The 26,631-nt window shown below is 36.9% G+C and overlaps 1 pseudogene; it reads right to left on the bottom strand.

Moving 5' to 3' along the window:
* The window catches only part of LOC131859342 (probable serine/threonine-protein kinase PBL22), a 71,341-nt pseudogene that overhangs the window by 35,456 nt on the left and 9,254 nt on the right, over window positions 1-26,631 (bottom strand).

Raw genomic sequence — 26,631 nt, 5'->3', positions numbered from 1 at the left:
CATTAACACATCATATTCATCACATATCAAATCACATACATCTAAGCATTGCATCATCATCATAGAAACATTAAAATCATATAGAAAGCATCATCCATAACACATCACATGAGGATTAAGGAAAATGGTGTCATATATATATCACAAAAATGATCAAGTACAAAATATGTCATGTTTGTGACAAATACAACAAAATAATCAAAATACAATGGAGACAACATCTCAGGTATGACTATCTCCTGAGGGTGACGGTCTCACAAAAGATGTCCCAGCACCATGATCCCTAGGGGGATCCTACAGAGCAGGCCCTGTCATGTCTCTACTCTTTGTCCTCGACCCAGTCTGCCTAGATCAACTTGATCTCAAAGTTGAGAAACTCGGAACTCGGTGCTCCCTAGGCACCGCATCCTCATAATGCCTCTGATAGTGCTCTACCTCCTTGGCTCTCAAAACCAACTCTCTCAAGGTGTCTCTTATTGAGCCACCTACCACCGATCTCTCCAAAGTCTCTGCTCAAGCCTCGGCTTGACCCAACCGCTCCAAAATTGTATCCTACTCAGTGATCGGCTATGTAATATACCATTGCTGCACTAGTAATTGTGTCTGTAGATGCTGCATGGATAACTATAGAGACCTAATCTATGCATCCTCTCGGTGAGTCAAAATCCACATTTGGATGGGTACCTTTGAAGTGGTACCCCCTATCCCTCCCCCTGTCCTCGGTGCTGGTGGGGGTAAAACATCTGACCTCCTCCTCTGGGATAGCCATCTAAACTTGTTAGTCCCTCCCACCACCGCTATCACCTATCATACCCACTCCTCACCCCTAGCTCCAATAGCTAAACCTCCCCTCCTTCTATCCACCACAGCTCACCACACTCCTCTCTCCATCCAAATCCCTCTGTCACCACCATCACCACCCCTATCTCCTCTCCTCCCTCGATATCCACCCCTATCTCCTCTCCTCCCCCAATCTCCTCTCCCTCTATCCCCTCACCAACCTTGGCCACCTCCTCCACCATCTCCACCTTAATCACCTCCACCATCCCCACCTCCCTCATCCAACTCCTCTCCATCCTCTCCCTGTCTCCCTAGCCTCTCGGGCTACTCATCCTCATCATCATCAAAAATGGGAATCATCTCCACTAGATCTGATATCCTAACCACAACATGCACTGAAAATAGTGTGGCAAACTCATCGGTCATCCCTGAATCCACTATCCCATAGGCATAGTCCCATATCTGGTCAGCTAGGTGGAAGAACTCCTCAACCCTCACTGTGCTATCAATAGTAGGTCCCGACTCATGTACATCCTGCCTTCGTCGAGCATACAAACATGCTCCCTATGGAACCCCCTACTGTCGCCCATGCTCCCGCAACATTCAGTTGTGTAGGAATCTCTCAATCACAAAGGGCATCCACCCTATCAGAAATCGGGACATGTAGACATAGTGCATCTCCATCCCATCCTCTGCCCATACCTCGCAATCCATATACGATCACCAGATGACCATATCAATATCATCTAGCACTTTCCTCCAATCCTCTAGTTTGCCCAGCTTATGCTGGACAACTATCCCTCGGTATCCATAGGCATAAGCACACCCAATAGGCCTATCTCTATCTGCAAGTGGCCTGGGTGTGGGAATATTCTCCCATGCCCATATCTATAGAAATATAATTCTAGTTGATAGACTGTTGTATCCCAAGTAAACCACCTGATGCAGATCCCTGTATAAGTGGGCCAACATAGCAGACCCCCATGCGAATCGGCGACCCTATGTCACCATGTCCTTCAAGACCAACCCCCATCCTACTACCAGTCCCTTCGACCTACGATCGGGAAATAAGGTAACACCTATGAATCTTATTAGCACTGATGGTAGAGGGGCATAATCCAAATCAATGAACTCTTGCCAAGGGATTTCATATCCACAAACCATATCATCTTGTAATATCTGGCGAAGAGCCTCTATCCCACCCTCCTTGGTCTACTCATATGGTAAAAGTGCACCTACCATGGGAATCCGTAGAATCTAGTAATAATTGTCAGGTGTCACTGTGAACTCACCTGTCACCAAATGGAAGGTGTTGGTGTCACTATGCCACCTCTTGACCAGAGCTATCAACAAACCCCGATTAATGATATACCGGGACATGTCTAACAAAGAGGATAGGCCACACCTCTCAATGATATCCCTATCTACTTGTGTCAATTGTGGTATCAACAACCATGGTCTCGGAAATCGCTCTCGTGACTAAACAACCCCAAGTCACTCCTATCATAAATAAAACATGTCCAAAATAAGTTTTCTCATCATATCAATTCATATCAAAATCAACTTCATATCAACTTGAAACATTGAAAATCTAATCAAGTTCCACATCATATCAAATCCATATCCACAATCATATCAAATTGTAAAACAACCCAAGTTCCATAATCATATCAACTTGTAAATCAATTCAAGTTCCACAATCATATCAACTTGTAACACAACTCAAGTTTCACAATCATATCAACTTGTAAAACAACTCAAGTTCCACAACCATATAAACTTGAAAAACAACTCAAGTCTCACATTTATATCAACTTGAAATAATGCATATCAAATCAAGTTCATATCACACATCCATATCAAAATCCATATCATATCAAATCAACATCAGATCAACATCAAATTGAAACATTGCAAATCAAATCAAGTATCTATCAAAAAAACCATGTTGAAACTCACATTGGAGACAATATCAAAATAATGACAGTAGACACGCAGACTGACATTCATACCCATCCCAAAAAAATTGTCAAACACCTACCCCTCTTTCTTCATGTTAGGTCTCGGAGACAATTGAGAGCGGGGGGGAGGGGGGGGGGCAGGGGGGTGAATTAGTTGTCAAATAAATTCAAACCAAAAACAACTTAACCAACTAAATGCTTAATACCGGTAAACTAGTTAAGTATGCCAGTAGATAGTGTTAACAGTTAATTGCTATACCAGTAAAGATTAATGCATGAAACATAAACATAAAGTCATCCACAACACATAACACCAATATTTGTATGTAGAAACCCTGTAAGGGGAAAAACCATGGTGGGAAACTTTACCCACAATCAGATGATACTACTGTAGATAGTAAGTGTACATAAATGGGGTTTGCACATGTAGAAAGACCAACAACCTAGAGCTCACTGCTCAATCACAAAATGGGAGTCACACTGACTACAGTTGGATGGTTAAATCCAATAAGAATGTACTACACAAAATAGCATCTTCATATGCTGGATTCAGTATCGGTGTAATGCTGATATGCTTCCACAAAAACCTAGCTTCACCTTCAAATGATGTCTTCGTGTATAGCTCTGCTTAATCTCACATATACCTTCACTTATTTCTTTTTTGCATTCCACATTCAATCTTACAAATAAGATCTTACATTGATACCATAACCTAAGACCAATTTTAGTAGGTCAGCTCTACAAGATATTACAATAAAAACATTTTACAAACAATATAATATCCGATGCAATAACTGATTAAACATATAAGCTTAATGCATTTACAACAATAATAAATCATCTCCATAGTGTGCCATGTTGATCTGGAAAAGATAAACCTGCCGATGTAACCCTAGGTAACCCTGGACCTATTTGCCGGTAAAAGAAAATATGCAAATATGATTATACCAATGATTAATTCTTCAAAACATAGTGTCCACACGATGTCTTCAACATTACCAAGTGTCTTCCATATCATTCCAAGTGCCGATGAACATTTTATCCTGCTGGTAAACCATATACCAGTAACTGTGCAATAGTCACTTGCTTGCCAATGAATGCTACTAGATCTCCAAAGTGCTAGTGTTTTAGTAGGTGTTAACATCAAGGACAAAACCATACCAAAATACCAACAATCTCCCCCTTTGGCATTGATGGCAACACAAGATGGAAAAACCATCAAAGTGCCAAAACAGAAATGCCGAAAACCAAAAACCAACAATCTCTCAAAAAGATCATAACCATACTACAGAGAGTAATAGTCTCTCTCAAACAACAATCTCTCCCCCTGGGAGCAACATGTGCTATCCAAAAAAAAATAATGTGTTTTTCCATAGATATCTCTCCCCCTTTGACATCAAATCCCAAAGTTATAATGATAAAACCAAGTTCATATACAAAATACCAATCAATTCAATATACCAACTACTCCCCCTGAGAAGTAGCTTCCTCATCAAAGATCAAAGTGAAAGATTTGTCTTCTAAATTCTGTCAGTTGATGACAATCATCAACTACCTAAGTCTCTATTGGTGATGGTATGACTCCAAGCTGATCTCTAAGATATTCAAAAGTTTGCTTAGGCAAAGGTTTTGTGAAAATATCTGCAAGCTACTCTTTAGTATTCACATAAACCAGTTTTATCTCCTTTTCTTCAACTTTTTCCCTTAGAAAATTCAGTCTGATAGAAACATGTTTTGTTTTAGAATGTAATACCAGATTCTTAGATATATCAATTGCTGCAGTGTTATCACAATATATAGTAATAGGTTTCTTGCATTTTACCTTTATGTCTTTCAACATTTGCTTAAGCCATAGTACCTATGTACAGTTAGTTGCTACTGCAACATATTTTGATTCTGCTGTTGATAAAGATGTATAACTCTGTTTCTTACTTAACCAAGAAACTAATCTCTTTCCAAGAAAGAATACTTCGTTGGTGGTGCTTTTTCTATCATCCACATCTCCTGCCCAATTTGCACCTGTGTATGCACATAGATCAAAATTTTCATCTCTAGGATACCATAATCCAAGATTTGTAGTTCCTTGTAAGTACCAAAAAATCCTTTTTACTGCTGATTCATGATTTTCTCTAGGATTACTTTGAAATCTAGAAACAATACATACTGTATTCATAATATTAGGTCTTGTTTGTGCCAAATACAGTAAACCTCCTATCATAGATTTGTATCTAGTTGGATTAACAGGTGTAAATTCATCCCTTTGAGATAATTTGTCATTTGTAGTCATAGGTGTGCTTACCAGTTTAGAGTTCTCCATCCCACATTTATTTAGTAACTCTTTCAAGTACTTGGATTGACTCAAAAATATACCTTTGTCAATCTGTGAAATCTGCAATCCTAAAAAGAATTTTATTTCTCCAATCATAGACATTTCAAATTCTTGTTGCATTTTAATAGAAAATTCTTTACATAATCCATCTTCTCCTCCAAAGATTATATCATCAATGAATAATTCTATAATCAAGATATCATCATTAGTTATTTTGTAATATAAATTGTTGTCTACATTTCCTTTAGTAAAACCAATCTTTAAAAGATACTTATCCAATCTTGCATACCAAGCTCTTGGGGCTTTTTTCAATCCATACAAAGGTTTTCTTAACCTGAAAACCATATTATTGTCATCTGTCAAAGAAAATCCATCAGGTTGTTCAATATAGACTTCCTCTTTAGGATCTTCATTCAAGAATGCACATTTAATATCCATTTGATAAACTTTGTAGTTCTTGTGAGCTGCAAAAGCCAAGAATAATCTGACTGCCTCAATTCTAGCTATCGGTGCAAAGGTTTCATTGTAATCAACTCCTTCTTTCTGAGAATATCCCTTACACACTAGTCTTGCTTTATTTTTGACAACCTTACCAACTTCATTAAGTTTGTTTCTAAATACCCATTTGGTTCCAATTACATTTTTATTATTAGGCCAAGGAACTAATGTCCAAGTATTATTTTTCTCAATTTGTTCTAATTCTTCTTCCATATCTTTAATCCAAAATTTATCTTCACATGCCTCATTAACAGATGATGGTTCAAATTGAGAAATAAGACATACCTCTTCATTTGCCAATCTTCCTCTTGTCATAACTCCTTTAAATTTGTTTCCAATTATTTGATCTTCAGAATGATTCAATTTTACATATCGGGGTGTCTTAGTTTGCTATTGTTCTTCAATTACTGTGGAATCCTCTGATGGTACCGGGGTAACTAGATCTTCATTCTGTACTGATGGATTTAGTGTAGGTTCATTTGTCACAATTTCTGTTGCTGGTTTAGAGTCTATATACCTTGAAGTTCCTCTGAATTGTTCATCAATCTTTACATTTGTACTCTCAACAATTTTCTGCAATCTCTTATTAAAACATCTATATGCCTTGCTCTTAGATGAATAACCAAGAAATATTCCTTCATCACTTCTAGGATCAAATTTGCCAATATACTCATCTCTTCTAATGTAACATTCACTTCCAAAAATTCTGAAATACTTAAGAGTAGGAGTATTACCAAACCATAGTTCATGAGGGGTCTTACCAGTTTCACCTTTGATGTGAACTTTGTTGAATGTATAGATGGTTGTGCTAATTGCTTCTCTCCAATATACATATGGTAGATTTTCTTCAGATAACATACTTCTTGCTACATCCAAGATAGTTATGTTTTTCCTTTCAACAACTCCATTCTGCTATGGTGTCTGAGGTGCTGATAACTATCTTCTAATTCCATTCACTTCACAGAATGTATTAAAGTCCTTAGATGTGAATTCACCTCCTTGATCTAATCTTAAACATTTGATTTTCTTACCAGTTTCATTTTCAACCATTGCTTTGAATAATTTGAACTTTCCAAGTGCTTCTAATTTTTCTCTGAGAAAAGTAACCCAACACATTCTAGAATAATCATCAATAATTAGCATGAAATATCTATCACCTTGTAAGCTTTTAGTTCTAGCTGGACCACATAAATCAGTGTGAATCAAATCAAGAGCATTATTGGATTTTTCTGGAATACTTTTGAAACTAGCTCTAACTTGTTTTCCAAATTGACATTCCTTACATATTGTATTCTGAAGTTTCACAATTTTAGGTAGATCTCTAACTGCCTTAGAAGTATTGATCTTCACCATGCAATCAAATTTTACATGACAGAGTCTCTTATGCTATAACCAACTTTCATCTTTATGTGCAATCAAGCATGCCTTTTCACTGTTATTCAAATGAAAGATATTACCTCTAGTCTGATTATTGGTTGCAATTTCTAAACCAGTTCTATTCATGATTTTGCATTTTCCATTCTTAAATTGTAACTGAATTCCTTTCTCAACTAATTGACCAACACTTAAAAGATTATGCTTTAATCCTTCAACATAATAGACATTGTCAGTGTTAACCTTACCATCAAGAGATATTGTACCCTTACCTTTGATTGAACAGGCTTTGTCATCTCCAAATCTTACTAAACCTCCATTGTATTCTTGAAAGTTCAAGAATTTACCTTTGTCTCATGTCATATGATGTGAGGATCTTGATTCAATGATCCATTCATCCTTTACTTCAACTTTAGCTGCTAGGGCTTGTTCTACCGGTTGAGCAATAGGTGTCGGTTGATCTTCTATTATAGCAACAAAAACCCATCCATTATCTGCTGGATCCTCATCAGAATCATCAATCACACCTTCATCAACAATGTAACAAGATTTGTCTTTGTTCTTCTTAAATTTGTATGTCTGATATTCAGGATTAGGCTTGTATGTTCTTCTAGCTTCTTCTCTTACTCTAGCATGTCTATCAGGGCATCTCGAAGCCATATGACCAATCTTATTGTAGTTAAAACATTTAAAGGGTGCTTTACCTTCATACTTACTTCCAACAGGACCTTTAGGCATTTTCCTTGCAAATAGTGCTTCAAATTCTTCAAGTTCTTCATTCTCCTTCCTAGTTTCTTAAAGTTCTCTTGCATAAAAGGCTTTCCAATCTGATTTGTCAAATGATGGAGTAGATGATGTTGATGCTTTAAAGGCCAAATCTATCTTTATAGTAGCAACAGGACCAAGTTCCTCAATTTCAAAAACTGAAAGTTTTCCAATCAATGTGTCCCTAGTTACTGATGTATTAGGCATTGTTCTCAACTCATTTATAGCAGTAACCTTCATTTTATATGCCGGTGGCAAACCTCTTAAAATTTTTGAAACAATTTCATCTTCACTCAAGGTTCCTCCACAACATTTAATACCCAGAACAATTTCATTTACTCTTTCCATAAAAGCAGAAATCCTTTCATCTTCTTCCATTTTCAGATGTTCATACCTGACTCAGAAGCTTTCAAGTTTTGCAATATTGACTATGGAATCTCCTTCATTCAGTGTTTCCAAATGATCCCAAATAGCTTTAGCAGTAGACCTATCTAATAATCCCATGATTTGTTGATCTGATAATGCGCTCAAAAGTGCTTCTCTTGCTTTGTAATCATTCTCCTCATCTTTAGCTAAGGTAGTTGGAGCAGTCTGTCTAGCTGCAAGAGCAGTATAACCATTCTTTGTAACTTCCCAGATGTCTTTACTAATGCAATTTAGATGTGTCTCCATTCTGATCTTCCATATCCCATAGTTGGTTCTATCAAGTTTAGGACTGTCCTTCCTGAAATAATTAGTAGTCATTGGATTTCCTCAAGTTGTTAAACTTTTGCAAAAGAGGACTAAGCTCTGATACCAATTGTTAGGTCCCAAGGGGGGGGGGGAATCAGTTGTCAAACAAATTCAAACCAAAAACAACTTAACCAACTAAATGCTTAATACCGATAAACCAGTTAAGTATGTCGGTAGACAGTGTTAACAGTTAATTGCTATACCAGTAAAGATTAATGCATGAAACATAAACATAAAATCATCCACAACACATAATACCAATATTTGTACATGGAAACCCTGTAAGGGGAAAAACCACGGTGGGAAACCTTACCCACAATTAGATGATACTACTACATATAATAAGTGTACATAAATGGGGTCTACACATGTAGAAAGGCCATCAACCTAGAGCTCACTGCTCAATCACAAAATGGGAGTCACACTGACTACAGTTGGATGGTTAAATCCAATAAGAATGTACTGCACAAAGTAGCATCTTCATATGTTGGATTCAGTACTAATGTAATGCTGATATGCTTCCACAAAAACCTAGCTTCACCTTCAAATGATGTCTTCATGTATAGCTCTACTTAATCTTGCATATACCTTCACTTAATTCTTTTTCGCATTCTACATTCGATCTTACAAATAAGATATTACATTTATACCATAACCTAAGACCAATTTTAGTAGGTCGGCTCTACAAGATATTACAATAAAAACATTTTATGAACAATATAATATCTGATGCAATAACCGATTAAAAATGACAGCTTATCTCCATAGCATGCCATGCTGATCTGGAAAAGATAAAGTTGCCAGTGTAACCCTAGGTAACCCTAGGCCTATTTGCCGGTAAAAGAAAATATGCAAATATGATTATACCAATGATTAATTCTTCAAAACAAAGTGTCCACATGATTTCTTTGACATTACCAAGTGTCTTCCATATCATTCCAAGTGTCGGTGAATATTTTATCCTATCGGTGAACCATATACCAGTAACTGTGCAATAGTTACTTGGTTACCGGTGAATGATGTTAGATCTGTAGAGTGCTAGTGTTTTAGTAGGTGTTGACATCAATGACAAAACCATACCAAAATACCAACACTTCATCTCATCAAATCCTATTTTTCTACCTCCTCGCTAAACTCTTTTACCTATCCAACCTTCTCCATGCATTACAAATTAACCCTAAGCGCTAGCCTGCACCTATGTGCTAACCTAATCTATCAAAGCACCACCTAAAATACCCTCTGCACTACTTCTAGGCTATGCGCTATCCTAATTTGGCACTGTGCTATGAACCTAACCCTACGCGCTAGGTCATACCTATGAGCTATCATACACTACCCATGCAAGCCCCTGCAAACCCTATACACTAGGTCTTTCCTACGTGCTACCCTTTTTCCCCTATGTGCTACCCTATGCCCTCGATGTGCTAAACTATGTCAATGTGCTACCCTAACCCACCCCTACACTATCCTAACCTACCTAGATGCTATGCTAGTTCATAAAACCCCACGCACTAAACTTCTTATCGTATGCACTACGGTTTTTACCCGACGCACTAAACTGTTAAATCCACATGCAAAAAAAGAAAAACATGACTAAAAATAATAAAACAAAAATAAAAAAGGGGTCAAAAAGAATGACTTATTGGTGGTCCATATGTGGCAAGCCTCCGATTCCTCCGAACACACTCGAATTGATGAAAAGCAAACAAAATTGACATGTTGTCTTTTTCTCCAAGTGTCACTTTCTCCAAAATCAACAAGCACAAATCAGACAAAATAAATCACATTTACCTTTTTATAGGGTAAATGAAAATTAGGGTTGCGTGGACGAACATGTAAATTTCTCATGGTCTCATTTCTAACCCTAGCAAACATCATTATCGGGAGATGAATCAACTTATCGCATTCAACATAGACAAAATTTTAAAATGCAATGAAATTTATCAAATCAAATCAAATTTTCAAATTTTTTATTCATCTCCTGAGGAGGCATTATCAACATCATTTATCAAATCTGGGGCATGACATGAACATCTCGACATGACATGACACTCATTATAACTAAATCATGACGACACATCATTTTTCTTTGAATCAACATGTGCACACACATCACTTCAAAGAGGGGCAAAATGTAGACATATAAAAATGACAATATTCCTAAATGAATATTTAGTGTTCATTTTATTCTCATTCCTCTATTTAGTTAAATCTAATTTAATTAAATCATCCACATTCTTCTATTTAATTAAATAAAGTATTCAATTTATTTATTTAAATTCACTTAAGTTATTTATATCATTTAATTGAATAAATCATTTTATTTAATTAAATCCCTTCTCTCTACTTTTTAATTAAATTTACATTTAAATTAAATAGTTCACCCCAATTAAATAAATCTAATTTATTTAAATCCCCAACTTGCAACCAAATTGAAATAAAGCAATTTATTTTAATTAAATCCTATTATCCCTCATCCACTTGCATTTTCCTACATCTCCCACTTACATCCTAACCCTCTTCCTAAATTCTTCTAGAACCCATCTAATCCTAATCAATTAGCCTAAACCCATCAATTATCCCCTTTCCCTAAATTTGAGGAGGTCACTTCTCAAATTTGGAGTAAAGTCTTCCAAAGGCATTAAAGCCTTTATGCCTTCAACAAGCTAACTTGTTGAATACCCCCAAATTTGGAAGGACTCTTACAAATTTGTCCCCAAAGTCTTCAAACCATTAATGGTTAACTAACCCTTAGTGGCATGGTTAGAGACTTTTTGCCTAACTCAACCCTCTTCTAGCCCAAGGGTCTCATCAAGCATTCATTGCTTTGGCCATGGTTATCCCTTTAACCTTTGCACAAGAGTTTACCCCTTGGGTAAAATCTTTATCCATTGGATAACCCTAACCTAACCATAACCCTTACCTTCTAAGGTAACCATGAGGTCTTCTCAAGCATTTAATTCTTCTTACCTCTCCTCTCAAGCAGTCTTATGTTGACAATTGTCACCATTTCAATGATGGAAATCGTAAACATGGATTGATAACTTTCAATCTTGACCCTTGATTAGATCCTTCAATCCTAACAATCCATTGCTCTATTTTCCCTAAAAATAGAGCTCTCATTCATCCACTTGGATCATCCAAGTTTTTAGCATCACACTTATACTCAATTTTAGCATGCATGTAGCCTCTCTTTGTAATAGGAATTAATCTATTAAGTATTTTAGAGCATTTCTATTATCATTATCTTAAATCATATAACTAGTATAACATGTTAGGATAGTATTGTTACTAATCTTGTCATCTTATAATCTAGTTTAACTCATTTTATAGAATCATGCATAAATAGGATGCATTCATGTTAACATTAATATAAAGCATCCCTCGTTCTTGTTAGGGTTCCAAGAAGATCAAAAGCAAATATGAACTAACAATTATATGCAGATTTAAATACAAAAGATAAAGAAATAAAACAGGACATAGATAACACAGAGCTTTAACGTGGTTCACCCAAAATGGGTTACGTCCACCATACACAGCCGTCCAATCTTTCTTATTATCCAGCAAAAATAGTACATCATCCTTACAATTCCTTGAGCATCCCAACTGCTTATAACATGTGTTTTAAGGGCAACAAAGAAAGTCAGCCTTTTTAGGTTTTTATTACAATGTCAGTTTTCATCAACAATACTTGTTGAGTGTACAGTACTTTGCTGATCAGTCACCACGTATCAGTTGTTCTTGCATTCATCATCCCTAAGTCACTTTGTTCAGTGATCTTAGAGCAAAGGCATTGGCTTGGGGGAACTTGTGAGATAGAGAACCATGGAACCCACCTTGGGAAGTTGAGTCATTTCTCATGACTCCATAACTTGCACCAAGAGTCCCATGGGTGTGTAGACAAGTCCTTTGAATATTTTTACATATTAAGTTTCATTGAACCGCTTTTCCTGCATACAGTTACAAGATTCGCTTATAACAGTATGACTAATTATGTATTTGAAGCTATCAATATGATCATTGATTTGTAGCTCGATGCAAGGGGTTGTAGCTCCTTTGGGTTGTAGCCCATAAATCAGTTAGGGGTTGGTGCTCCTTGGGTTTGTGCCCTAAATATTGTAACAAAGATTCATTGTGAGGCTGGATTGGAGTAGTAGATTCCAACAACATTGCTCACCGAGGTTTTTCCCATCTTAGGTTTTCCTTGTACATACTAGTATTATGAGATGTCCCTTTGTGTGAATGCATTTGTGTTTAGTCTCCTCACTAACCAGTAAGTCTTCATTCAACTAGATCTATTAATCGATATACTTTCATAAGGATAGTTAACATGAAAAGTTTGAGAACCACTGATTCACCCCCTCTCAGTGGTGCATTGTGTCTAACAAGGGTGAATAAGTGCTCTACCGATATGGATAAATTTAACATTATTAATACAACAAATCAACAACCGGTAAACATAAAAGCATATAACAATAAACAATAATGCAACCACAAAGATAAACACCATAACACCACAGATTTATATGTGGAAAACCTCGAAGAGGAAAAAACATGGTGGGATTGGAGATCCACAGTATCTATCCACTGATTAGATGAATAAATATTACAATAAGGGGCATGCACATGCAAAAAGGCACATTTCCTAGAGCGCATTGCTCATCACAATGGAGTCTCACTGACTACAAAAGAGGTTAACCACCTCAAAATATTTGGACAACAATCCAGAAAGAAGAACTGCCTATGATAGCATCAAACATGTCAGATTACAGTTTTGGTTAAGCTCAATATCGGAGGCCTAAAACCTCTTGCATAAATCCAACTCGATCACCTATGATTGACCAGAACCTCTTCTCAAATGATTATAAAATTATTCGCTCCTTGCATATATTCTACAATGAGATCTTACATATATTTATACAAACCCAGGGACCTAAATAATTAGGTTGGTCACCCAAATGATAATTCAATAGATCGATTACATAATCCTGAAATAAAATCATAAAACTTGTCAGCCTAAGGCCAAAAAAATATCATCCAATCAATAAAAAATCCTAGAAGTGCATCATAAGGATCCATCGACACGTTTTATGAAACCAATCCATAACCTAGATAGCACCAAACCTAAATTAGATCCACACACACCAAAGCAATGACACCAATCAGTCGAGGCAGGAACAAAATCATCATCAACATCTTGAATCCCTTCTAGAAGCCACACCAACACCACTTATGCATAAACCAAAGCATACCTGATCATACCTATCCTAGCACAAAATAGTTTCTTTATTTCATAAAATTTAATCATTCTCTAATATATTAAAAAAATTATACTTCACCCTTAATCATGTATGAATATTTCTAAGCTCACATAAAATGTAGTTTTAAACATAGCATGAATCATTTAAGAGATAAACATAAGGAACATCATATATTATCCCATAATTACACAAGTAAAAACTCAAAAATTATACAACATGCAGAGTATTTAAAATATGAAGATTCCTAAGGACTATGAAACATACAAATTACACAAAAAAGTACTAGCATTCTTCCACTTGTTGAATACTTTGTGTAAGGACCTTTAATCCTAAACTAACAATTGTTTAGAACAACCATCCCCATTAATATTTAATAGACCATGAAAATTTGTAATAACACTCATAGCTTTGTCAATGAATCAACAACATTCTTTTGTGTATCAATGTATTCTAATAGTACTAATTCTCATTTTGTAGCATTGTAAATTGTCACTGGGCCAATTTCCACCTCATTTTTGTGCCCATACTTTTAGCACCTCCCCCTCATCATCTATTTGGGTCCATTCAGTGCCTTAACTTCACTTTTGCGCCTAATACACCCACCAAATGATTCCCTAGAGGGTTCCCTCCTTGGGCCCAAATTCTAGTCCTTCATTGAGGAGGACCAGGGCACTAGCACCCTGGTCCTATACTAGAGTGCCTAGCGCCATGGTCCCCCTCATTGAAACCCATTTTTTAAGAGAAGGTTGGGTCCTATCTCTCCAGGGGAAAATTAAGTCGGTGGGTCAATATGACCATTGGAGGTTGGCCTAATTGGTAAATTGACCCTGAATCTCATATATAAAGACATTAATCAATTCATTTCAATCCTAACAAATTCATTTAAAGAAATCAAGCATTCATCATCAAGCATTTTTTGAGGTCTTCAAGGTTGCATATTCTTCATTCAATCATTGTGGAGAAACATTACATCATTAATATGCAAGCATGTGTGTGTGATTAGGGTTTTGTCATGTTCATGCCATTTCATACAATGTATGTGATTACATTCAAAAAGCAAAGCATCATTATTAGTTATTGCAAATATGAGGTATATCTTTCCATTGTTTATTTTAGTATTTGCAATATTTCATTCAAGGTTAATTCCTAAATTGGGGGTTGACTTAGGAAAAACTCTATTCCCAACCTATTTCCCTTCTCCAGTGTTTACAGGTTTAGGTATGGAGTTGTGATCTCTAGAATCAACTTTATTTATAGTGACAAATAGATCCCCCATTGGAATGCGAAAATTGTGGAGGACCAGAGCGATCGGCGCTCCGGTCTTGACATTTTAGGAGCTCTTTCAGAGAACAGGTCCATATACACTTACATTCCTCAGATCTAGGTTTGTGGCTTGATCCGATGACTATATCTCACTGTTTCCACATATTTACCTTCTATTTTAGCACATTCACCCTAATTTCAACATCTTTAACAATTAGATTCAACTTAAGTGAAAGAAGAGCACATTCAACACACCACTGGAATTTGATTAGAATCTAGATCTACTAGATTTAAATCTATCAAATTCCTATCTTTCCCTGATGTAATGGTCCCGAAGTAAAATTGATCGTTTTACTACATCTAATGATGGAAACCTTAATTTTCACCATTACACATTATAATAATTCTTTTGAAAATATATGTTGTATTACAATATGCTTAAATGACTGAACATGATAATTATAATTCCTAGAAACATGATAAATATATTTCTTGAGAAAATATATTACACTCTAACTATCATTGTCAATTCATACAATTTTTTTTTTCAAGCCAAATAACAAAACACAAACTTTATAACCAAACTACTTTACCATTTACTCATCAAACTTACTACTTGAAAAATATCAAATAGATACAGATATTTGATCTTCAACCTGATTGGAATTCATTTGTCAATCAAGAGGACAAATAACCACTAATATTGTATACATGATTAGAATCCATGTGGCCATCATCAAGAGAAATAACCTCTACTAATGAGCACTAAGGGATTTTGTAACCGTAGCATTTGATTGAGATGATGGAGGAGAACTTTCTCCATGGACTTCGTATCCCACATCTACGAATGCTGGCTGCAGAGGTTTCTAAAAATGAATCTCAACTTTACTTAAGAGCATTGTCACAATCTCAAACATTGATGGCCTATGAGTGGAAGAACCTTGTATGCACATAAGCGCAAGGTTTATCACCCTCACCACCTCTTCTTCATTATACCCTTCTATCTTCCCTTTTCTTTCCACAATCTCTAAAACCTTGTTTTCTTTGAGTAGGCTCCAAACCCGCGATATGTTTTTTCTGAAAATGATCAAGCTTTTTAAGAGATAGAATTATGAGATAAAAGGATGAAAATAATACTACTAGAACTGTTAAATACCCATTCAAGTAGATATTTCTTATCAGGTGGTTGATTCAAGTCTATGCTTTTTCTGCCACTCATAATTTCAAGAACCACCACACTAAAGCTGTAGGTGTCAGCTTTCTCTGTTAATTGTCCATGGCCAGCATATTCAAGAGCCATGTATCCTCTGCAAAGGAAAATAAAATAAAAACGATGTTACTGTATTTGTTGAAATTTTGATAAGAAAAGAAATGGAGTAAGGAGGGGTTTTCTCACAAGGTTCTTGCAAATTTTGTGCTAATATGGCTTTTATCATGTGGGAGAAGTCTTGCCAACCCAAAATCTGCTATTTTTGCCTCAAAGTTGTAATCAAGTAATATATTGCTTGATTTAATATCATGATGGATGATACAGACATGGAATTCCACGGAGATAGGCCAGACCACGTGCAGTACCCAGGATAATGTTGAACCTTTCCTTCCAACTGAAAGGTTTTTAATGTTCTCATGCATGTAGAACAATTCACTAGAGTTTCAAAATATATCATGTTTTTTGTAATAGATGAAAGAAGAAAAAGAAGAAAGTTAAGGAGTAGAAAAGCAAATAATATTTTGTCGAGGCTGCCGTTGGGCATGTACTCATAAACCAAGAGCCTTTCTCGTCCTTGTCTGCAACATCCAAGCAAACACACAAGATTTTTGTGATGAATATTTGAAATGAGTTTCACTTTGCTTTCGAACTCAGTAATTGCACGGACAGAGCATCCTAATATCAGCTTCTTTATTGCCACAATGTTGTCATTTTTCAACGTACCCTACAAAAAGGAACACATCATTTGCACAAATTGAGACACATGCCTATTGAGGGAAGGAAATAAGTGATAAAGTGATAATATACCTTGAATGCTTCACCAAACCCTCCTTGTCCAAGCTTATTTGCTTGATCAAAATTGTTTGTTTCCTTTTTCAGTATCTTGAAGTCAAAATCTACCGGCCCGCGAAGTTTTGTGGCTCCTTCATTATCCACTATAACATATATTTTAGTTTGTTATATTAGTACTAATTTTTTCAGATATTTTCAAATTTTTGTGAGTAAATGTACATATCCTTGTATACAGATTTTGGCAGATTCCTATCTTTCATATTGTTGTCAAAGGGGGAGAGAGAATAGTGAAAAATGGTGTAAATTGTCAAGAGGAGCTTGTAGATTCTTGGAGAGTTTGAAATTTTCAAGGTTTGCTGTCTTGAGTGTAGAGTTCATTTTTCACAATGTTGCCATCAATGCCAAAGGGGGAGATTGTTGGCAAGAGACAATGTTCCGGTGAACATCGATGCATGAGAGATGCTTAAGAGTTGTCATTGATGGCAACCCATTTTGGAAATCACATTCGGTGTACGTAGATTTGATTCACCAAAAGTCATAGTGTTCATAAGGCATAAGTTTGGAAGGTGAAACACAATAACGGGTGGAATATGAGATCATTGTGCACATATTGATTTTGGTGATGTAATTTTTGTTACGGTGATAAATGCAGATGATTTGAGGTTCAAGGTATCTTATATTATGATCCTGATATCCGGTGTTGATTATTGAGCATGATTAAAGATCCGGTATCTAGTAATTCAATTAGCATAGAGATATTCTTGTGTAACGTGTGGTGCAAAATTGTTGGGTTGATTTCGGTGATTGGTTTCATGTTTGAGGAGATTGAGCTGACTTGTATGAATCTCGTTATCATTATGTTTGGGTTTGCATATGGATTTTTGTGTGGTTTGAACTGACTTAAGGTTACACTTTTCATGTTGTGCGTTATGCGGTTTTTGTGGAGCCGACCTATTTGAGATCTTATTAGGTTGTTTGGATATATAATGTCGACCTAGATGATCATTTTATGCAAGATATATGTGAATTTCGAGGTGTGGTATGCAAATGAGCATCAGAATGCATAATTGGTGCTCCGGTAGGTGACTGTGCAACAAAACATGGCAGAAAGGTAGAGTAGCATTTGAGAGTCAGATTGTGCTTGACCGGAACTGATCATTGGCATTTGTAGATGCTATATTCCATTTTAGACACTATAATTACTCTTGTATCTCATTTGTAGGATAATGAGTCCTCCAAGGTTGTTGCCCTCTTATGTAATTGAGTAGTGAGCTCTATGTAGTGTGCCTAAATGCAAGTGCATATCATAGTTCTGGCCATAGTATAATAATATTGTGATTTCAAATCCCACCATGGTTTTTACCTTTCCAGGTTTCCACGTAAAAATATTGGTGTTATGGTTGTGTTGTTGATTGCTTTATGTTTTTGCACTTTAATTTCTTTCTTATGCATGTGATGGTTTAAGAATCAGATTAATAAGTTTTTAAATTGCATAACCCTGATTCATCCTCCCCTCTCAATGTTCAACATATGACCCCTTAGGACAATATGATGTCTTAAGGGATCATATGGTGTCTTAAGAGGTCATATGGTGTTATAACACGTGTGGCCCCTTAGGATCCTATATGACCCCTCAGGACACCATATGACCCTTTTTAACATCCTAGTATGTACGACATGACCCCTTAGGACACAATATGAGCCCTAAGGACACCATATGACACCCTAGGGGTTCATATGGTGTTCTAACACATGTGTGGCCCCTTAGGACCCCACATGACCCCTTAGGACACCATATAACCCCTTAGGACCATATGATGTCCTAATGGGTCATATGGTGTCCTAAGAGGTCATATGGTGTTCTAACACATGTCCCCCTTAGGACCCCATTTCACCCCTAACGACACCATATGAGTCATAATGACAAAATGACCCCTTAAGACACTATATGACCCCTAAGAACACCATATGACCCCTTAGGTAACTATATGGCCCCTTGGGACACCATATGACCCATTTTAACATCCTAGTGCATGACATGACCCCTTAAGACACCATATGAACCCTTAGGACACCATATAACCATTTAGGATAATATGAAGTCCTACAGGGTCATATGGTGTCTAAAGGGGTCATATGGTGTTCTAACACATGTGTGGCCCTTTAGGACCCCATTTGACCCCTAACAATACTATATGACCCCTTAGGACACCATATGACTCCTCAAGACACCATATGACCTCTTTTAACATCCTAGTACATGACATGGACCCATAGGACACCATATGACACCTTAAAAGACCCTATCAACCCTTAGGACAATATGATGTCCTAAGGAGTCATATAATGTTTTAACACATGTGTGGCCCCTTAAGACACCATATGACACCTTAGGACTATATATGACCCCTCAGGACACCATATGACCCCTTGGGACACTATATGACCCCTTAGGACACCATATGACCCCTTTTAACATCCAAGCACACATCATGACCCCTAAGGATACCATATGACCCCTTAAGACAATATGATTTCTTAATGGTTCATATGGTTTTATAACACATGTGTGGCTCCTTAATACCCCATATGACTGCTCAAGACACCATATGATCCTTAACGACACCATATGACCGCTTAGGACACTATATGAGCCCCCGGGGCACCATATCACCCATTAGGACACCATATGACCCCTAATGACACCATATGACCCCTTTTAACATCCTAGTACACAAAATGACCCCTTAGGATAACATATGACCTCTTAGGACACCATATGACATCCTAAGGGTTCATATGGTGTTCTAACACAAGTGTGGCCCCTTACGACCCCATATTACCCCTAATGACACCATATGACCCCTTAGGACCCCATTTGAGCCCTAATGACACCATATGACCCTTTAAGATCCCATATGACCCCTAACAACACCATATGACCCCTTAGGACACCATATGACACCAAACAACACTATATGACCCCTCAAAATACCATATGACCTCTTTTAACATCCTAGTACATGACATGACATCTTGAGACACCATATGAGCCCCAAGGACACCATATGACTTCCTAAGGGGTCATATGGTGTTCTAAAACATGTGTGGCCCCTTAGGACCCCATATGACCCTTAACGACACTATATGACCCTTCAAGACACTATATGAACCCTTAGGATACCATATGATGTCCTAATGGGTGATATGGTGTCTTGAGTGTCATATAGTGTCCTAAGGGGTAATATGATGTCGTTATGGGTCATATGGTGCCTTCAGGGGTCATATGGGTTCGTTAAGGGTCATATGGGGTCCTAAGAGACCACACATTTGTTAGAACACCATATGATCCCTTAGGACATCATATTGCCCAAAGGGGTCGTATGGTGTCCTAATGGGTCATATGGTATAGTTAGGGGTCATATAAGATCCTAAGGATCCACACATGTATTAGAACACCATATGATCCATTAGAACACCATATGATCCCTTAGGACATCATAATGTCCTAAGGGTTTATATGGTGAACCAATGAGTCATATGGTGTTGTAAGGGGTCATATGGTGTTGTTAGGGGTCATATGGGGTCATAAGGGGCCACACATGTGTTAGAAAACCATATGATCACTTAGGACACCATATGACCTATTAAAACATCATATGATATCATAAGGGGTCATATGGTGTCGTTAGGGGTCATATGGGGTCCTAAGGGGCCACACATGTGTTAGAACACCATATGACCCCTTAGGACATGATATGGCCCATTACGACATCATATTGTCCTAAGGATTCATACGGTGTCCTAAGGGTCATATCGTGTACTAGGATATTAAAAGGGGTCATATGGTGTTTAGAGAAGTTGTATGGTGTCCTTAGGGGTCATCTGGTATCGTTAGGGGTCATAAGGGTAACTAAGGGGCCACACATGTGCTAGAACACCATATGACCCCCATGACACCATATGACCCCTTAGGACATCATATTGTCCTAAGAGGTTATATGGTGTCCTAAGGGGTCATATCATGTACTAGGATGTTAAAAGAGGTCATATGGTGTCTAAAAGGGTCATATGGTGTAGTTATAGGTCTATGGGGTCTTAAGGGGTCATATTGTGTTATTAGCAGTCATATGGGGTTCGAAGGGGCTACACATGTGTTAGAACGGTATATGAACCTTTTGGAGACCATATGACTTCTTAAGACATCATGTTGTTCTAAGGGGTCATATGGTGTCTTAAAAGGTCATATGGTGTCCTAAGGGCTCATGTCGTGCACTACGATGTTAAAGGGGTCATATGGTGTCCTAAGGGTTCCTCTGGTGTCGTTAGGGGTCATATGGGCTTCTAAGGGGCCACACATGTGTTAGAAGACCATATGTCCCCTTAAGACACCATATGACCATTAGGATCCATCACATTGTACTAAGGGATCATATGGTGTCCTGAGCGGTCATTTCATGTACTAGGTTGTTAAAAGGGGTCATATGGTGTCCTAAGGGCTCATATGGTGTCCAAAAGGGTCATATTATTTTTTTAGGGGTCATATGGGGTCCTAAGGGGTCATATGGTGTCATTATGAGTTATATAGAGTCCTAAGGGGTTACACATGTATTATTGTAGACATATAAAAATGACCATATTCTTAAATAAATATTTTATGTTCATTTCTCTGTTTAATTAAATCCAATTTAATTAAATTACTCGCATTCCTTTATTTAATTAAGTAAATTGCTCAATTAAATTCACTATACCATTTAATAGGATAACTCATTTTATTCAATTGAAGCCCCTATCCACTTTTTAATTAAATTCAAATTTAATTAAAATAGTTATCCTGAATTAAATAAATCTAATTTATTTAATTGCAACCAAATTGAATTAAATTCAATTAAAACCTATTTTCCCTCACCCACTTGCAAAATCCTACACCTCCCACTTGCATACATAACACTCTTTCTAACCTCTTCTAGATTCTTCTCATTCTAATTAATTAACCCAAACCCATCCATTATCCCTTTCCCCTAAATTTGAGGAGGTCACTTCTCAAATTTGGAGTAAAGTCTTCAAAATGCATTAAAGTCTTTATTCATTCAACAAGCTAACTTGTTGAATGCCCCCAAATTTGGAAGGACTCTTACAAAGTTATCCCCAAAGTCTTCGTAACCATTAATGGTTAACTCAAACCCTCTTATATGGTTAAAGAATTTCCATAAACTCAACCTTCATCTAACCCAAGGGTCTCATCAAGCATTTATTGCTTTGACCATGGTTATCCTTAAACCTTTGCACAAGAGTTTATCCTTTGGGTAAAAGCTTTATCCAATGGATAACCTTAACCTAACCTTAACCCTTAACCCCTAGGGTAACCATGAGGTCTTCTCAAGAATTTAATGCTTCTTACACCTCCTCTCAACCAACCTTATGTTGACAATTGTCACCATTTCATTGGTGCCAATTGCAAACATGGATTCCCAACTTTCAAACTTGGCCCTTGATTATCTCTTTCAATCCTGGCCATCCATTTTCCTGTTTTTGCTATAAATAGAGCTCTCATTCCTCCATTTTGGAGAGATCCAAGACTTTAGCATCTCAGTTATACTCAAATCCATTCAAGCTTTCATATTTTATATGCTCATCATTTAGCCTCTTTTTAAATAGGAATTAATCTAAATATGCAATTTAAGAGTATGTTCCTTATCATTTAGCTGTAATCATGAACTAACATAGTATGCTAGGATAGTCTTGTTTGCTAACCTTGTCATCTTATAGCTAGTTTATTGCATTTATATCATCATGCATAGCTTAGGATGCATCTCATATTAAAAATCAACAAAAGCATCCCTCGTTCTTGCATTTCCTATCCCTAAACCATTTTGCTTAGTGATCTGAGAGAAAAAACATTGGTTTGAGGGACCGTGCAAGATAGAGAACCATGGAACCAACCTTGGGAAGCTGAGCCATGCTTCATGACTCTATAGCTTGCACCAAGAAGTCCTATGGGTGTGTGAGCAAGGCTCCATAGAGCTCTATTTTTCACATATTGAGTTCTATCGACTCGCTTTTCCCGCATACATTTCTAGCACCCACCATGGGGCATTACCCCATATATCAAATTGGTTTTGAAATATAGCCACTTTTGCAGGTCTACGAAAAATGAGAATCAGCGCATGGGAATCATTCCCTAGCGCATCTGGTCAACAGCCTTGTGCATCCAGTTCACTGTTTAGCGCATTGGGTCCATCATCTAGCATGTAAAGTCTATGTATTAGCGCATCAGAATACTAAACTTTTCCTGTAGGTCTCGGCACGGGAGAAAAATAGAATAGCGCTTCCAAAACACAGAGTAGCGCATCCCGAAAATAGTGTAGTGCATCACCACTTTCTTTTAGCGCATCACGGATATTTTGTAGTGCGTACAGTTTGTTTTGTAGCATATCGAAAACAGACAGAAATCAAAGTTTTAAAATCTAAGTCTACCAACCATCTAACATTTTCAACTTGGTTTCTTGTAGGATTCTAACAAATCTGTTGTAGATGGGAGCTTAAATTTTAAAAATATTAAGATAGTTAGGATTTTCACTAACTTAGTTTAGTTAGTTTAAAATTTTAAACTTCTTCTATTCTTAAAAATTGAACTCACTTGTTTCCTTTGGGCTATAAAAAGAATCACTAAATAGAACATTTCTTACTTTCATAGGAGAAAATCTATTTTTGGGCTTTAAAAGAACCAGACAAACATTCCTTTTTTGCAAAAATAGCTATAAAAAGAACCTCAACATCCTTTGGTGTATAAAAGGATTCATTTTCAAAAATTTTGTTGCAATCAAAGAGGGAAGTTATTCCGCTTTTGTTTACCATTTTTTCTTTTGTTGACCAAATCGAACCTTTTTCTTTGTTGACTCGATTATTTCCTTGATTAAATAATCAATGATTTGGGGAAATAAAATTAACACCATGCTTTCTTGGAGCAACATCTCCCAATAGAGGTTAGCAAATCATTTATCTTGAAAGGCTAAAAAGAAAAATTGTTTGCCTTGTCTCAAAAGTGGAAGGAATATGCTCTCCCCTTAACTAGGTGATCAAAAATCTAGACCACTCTTAAAAGCTTTCTTTACTTCAAGCAATATATCCTTTAGCAGGCCTACCTTCCTGAGGAGTTGGAATCAACTCTTAAAGCCATTTATGGCTGGTGTGAAGGGAACGACCTAAGTGGGGAATGACTTTGACGCCAAGTGTTCCAACCCACTATAATCAAAAGTGGAAAGTGACGAAAGTTCTTTTCAATGGTTGCGCACAGTGATTAGCCTTCCCCCAGTATCCTTGAGATACATAAAGCCTTTGTTCTAAAGGTTGGGAAGCCTCCTGAGGGAGTTTATCACTGACGGCCGAACAAGAAGCCTGATTACGAACCATAGAAATAGAAACCTTGAGCTGAGTCAGTAACCAAACATTTATAACATCATAGTGCAAGGGTGGGGAAGAATCTGCCCCCAAGATTACTCACCATATATCTCCCAAGATAACTACTCAATTGTGAAGCAATTCACTTTGGGTTAATTTCTGGCAAAAGGCGAAAAAAAGGGCACCCTCTAGGGGGTGACACGGCTATTTGAGCTGACGGAGTATCGACACTAGTGGGCTATGATGTTATTTATGACCTTTGAATAAAGAGTCTTCTTGGTGTGTATAATTAGTATCCAAACCTATTAAAACATTGGGGATTTGAATACATCCTTGTAGAACATACACTTTTTGTTAGATTAGGCAAAAATGGTTGTCCTCTTTGTGTTGTGCTTGCATTTACTAATTCAGAAAATCATCCATCAAAGCTGAAAAACTCACAATCAAATCTGAAAATTACAAAAAAACCAACCAAAGGAAAAATCAGGGCAAATTAGCACGTGTGAACAGCTGCTTAGCGCGTAGGGTATTTCTGTTAGCACATCCAAGCTTCAAGTTAGCGTGTCTGATCAAAACAATAGTGTTTTATCCAAATTCCAAAACAGTGTTAAACAATTAGCGCATCAAGAAAATAGCCTAGCGTGTTGAAGCATCAACTTAGTGCATGAAAGCCAAACTTTAGCGCGTAGGGTTTAACAGTTAGTGTGTCACAGACTCATACTAGCGCATAGCCTTTCAAAATAGACAAAAAACAAAATTTTAACAGTCAAAACTTTAGCACGTGGCTAGGGGAAGCCTAGCACGTGTGGTCATTCTTTTAGCACGTGAAGTAAATTTATCAGCGCATCTTGTCTCTGTTTTAGCGCATGACCAAAAACAAAAAGACAGGAGGCAAAATAGTGAGGAATTTTGAAAATTTTGAAAACATCTTCAGAAGCCCCTTTTCATTAGCATCATTTTTCATCATAGCAGAGTAGCGAAAACAAAGCTTTAAGAGCTATTTCTTGAGCAAAGTTTGTGTCAAAACAAATGTTGTAAAAATCCAAAACTGATCACATGATAAAACATATCTATCCTATCAAAATCCAGAAACCTCATCACAATTATCAAAAGAATCCTTTACCATCTCATGGATTTCATCTCAAAAACACTTGTTTAAAAATTTCAGGTTGTCAAATCAAGTTTCCATATTGAGAGACTTTTATCCATATCATTTGACACGCTTTGTCATGAAGGGGCATCTAAACCTTCACTTTGATAGAGTAAAACTTGAATTTTCAAAACAAGATCAACTAAATCCAAAACAAATCGAAGGAAACCATTGATCACTTATGCATGACTAATCCCCATATTCTGAGAAGAAAGAATCTTTATTGTAACATCACGTTGAAGAAACAACAACCTAGTTTTTCCAAATTCATCAAGAGAAACAAGTTTTTATACATCAATTGTCAACTCTTCAAATCTCATCGAGTATTCCTTCATCACGTCAAATGTTATATCCAAAACAAATCCAACGAATTTGACAAAGAGCCTTTAAAGACTAGGGCATATTGTCAAAAATCTGCTTTTAAGCAAATCATAAACTATGGAGGAAGGATCAATCCGACATTCTTTCCTGACAAGTGTATCACTTATAACATAGCCTGACTTGAACCACCAACCCCCGAGCAACATATCGAAGAGGATTTTGTCCCCTTCGTCATTGAAAGTTTCTACTAAAATGCCTGTTACTCGCTCTCAACAAAACCAACAAAGCGAGGCACAAGCAGAGTCCAGTATGAATTGATGGTTGTCAAATCCTTTTGAAGGTCCACACCTAGAAGATATTGAAATTTATGAAGAGCTTCTTCAAGAATGTCAGGAAAGCGCTTCATTCCAAAAGCTTGTAGAAAGGCTCATGGAAAATGACAAAGAAAAATATTTGCTCATGCTCACAAGTAAAGGAGTAAAACTCCCTAAAAACCTTGACATAGATGTGTTTAGAACATGACCTCAACATTACAAATATCAAGAACGACAACAAGAAAGGGAAGCACGTGACCCTGAACAAGATATCCCTGATCAAAACGTACTAGAACAACATACTCCAAGATAAAACATCCCAGATCAAAACATGTTGGAGAAACATACACCAAGACAATACATTCCCAAGCAAAACATACCATTCCATACACCATTTCAACCCAGGATCAACACAAGGGAAGAACCTTTCCCTCAGCAAAACAATGTGCCTTTGGTTGCCCTTACTCAACAAATGCAAAT

The sequence above is a fragment of the Cryptomeria japonica genome, chromosome 10 (assembly GCF_030272615.1).
Source record: "Cryptomeria japonica chromosome 10, Sugi_1.0, whole genome shotgun sequence".
Taxonomy (NCBI): Eukaryota; Viridiplantae; Streptophyta; class Pinopsida; order Cupressales; family Cupressaceae; genus Cryptomeria; species Cryptomeria japonica.
Note: the sequence above shows the minus strand (reverse complement) of the source record. Positions and strands in the feature narration are given on the sequence as shown.